A 1504-nucleotide genomic window follows, 5' to 3' on the forward strand; every position below is an offset into this window, starting at 1 on the left:
AATACCACGTACATGATCTTGGGTTTAAAAAGACACGCGTTCATTCCGATTGATGATTTAGATTTTGTAAGCTATGATTGAAGACGCTTGTGATTATGGCATACAATGTTCATTCCAATTTGACAGCGTCGTCAGCATAATGGAAGTCGAGAGATCGTCAACATAAGAAATGTGAGCGTCATTGAAAATGTGTCAAAACCATGTGATGTTCATTGATTGTTAGGCATTCAAGATTGTGTTAGAGTGTTTTAAGCCCAAATTGGAAGTGTGAGATATTGCAATGATTAGTTGATTTTTGGCATTCAAGATTGTGTTCATTTTTTTTAAGCATGCATTCCAATAAAAGGTTGATTTTTATCCATGGCATTCAAGAGTGTGTTTTTGAACAACATTCATTCAAATAAAAATGCATAAACATTCAAGTTCATTCCAAGGAAAACCTAAAAAACATGATTAAGTTCATTGCTCCATCCTGCAATAAGACAAAAAAGCAATTTGATTAGTTACCCAAAATCTTTTAAAATGAAAGCTTAACTATGGGGAAAAAAAAATTAACTTTTTTTGTTCTTTTTGATATGCGTAAAAATGCTTAGAATGGTTCATTTGTTAGAGTTTTGAAAGCATGCAAAGATAATGACTTGGACAAGACAGCCAAAAAGTAGGCAACAAATCTGAGAAATCATTACAATAGGTAGAGACGACAGTCCACAGGCAGAGACGTCAATCTGCAGAGACGTTGAACTACGGAGATGACTATAAATGGAGACACTGAACTACGGAGACGCTAGTCAGTAGAGACGACAGAGAAGATAAGCAGAGACGATAGTTTGAGTTTTTCGGCATAGGCTACCGAAAAATAGGCCGAGACACCAAAATTTGCAGACGACAGTTTGGGCTTTCAGAGATGACGGTTGAGCTCGTGCAAACGACGGTTGTGCAAGCATAGACGACAGATTATATTCGCAGACGATGGTTGAGCTTGTGGAGACGATGATTGAGTTTGTGCAGACGACGGTTGAGATGGCGAAGATGATGGTTGCGTTTGCACAGACGACATTTTGCAGAGATGACAAGCAAAGATGCCAAACTGTGGAGACGACAGGCGAAGACGACACTGTGCGAAGGGAACCGACAGGCCTAGGTTTTTTTCAAAATTTTTTGTTTTCTTGGTTTTTTTTGGATTTTAAAGGGTGTATCTTTCTCTTTAGTGTGTCCTTCAACCTACAAAAATAAGCAAAAATACCTTACACCAACTCAAACAACAACAAACCGTTAGATTGTTAGTTTGTAAAAGCAAATTGTAAATTGAAATGGATGAAAAAAATGACCCATAGTGGGGTCCCACCAGACATGCCAAAATGTACACACTAATCTAATTTGCTAGAAATACTAATTCAATGAAAGCATTTACACATTAAACTAACATAACATATAAGAGAGACAAAGAGAAGACAAACTCAAATGAGAATGTGAGCTATGGATAAGCTCTCTCAATGAGATTGTT

This window comes from Cupressus sempervirens, chromosome 8, assembly GCF_028749045.1.
Source record: "Cupressus sempervirens isolate cs-2001-9-10 chromosome 8, ASM2874904v1, whole genome shotgun sequence".
NCBI classification, from domain to species: domain Eukaryota; kingdom Viridiplantae; phylum Streptophyta; class Pinopsida; order Cupressales; family Cupressaceae; genus Cupressus; species Cupressus sempervirens.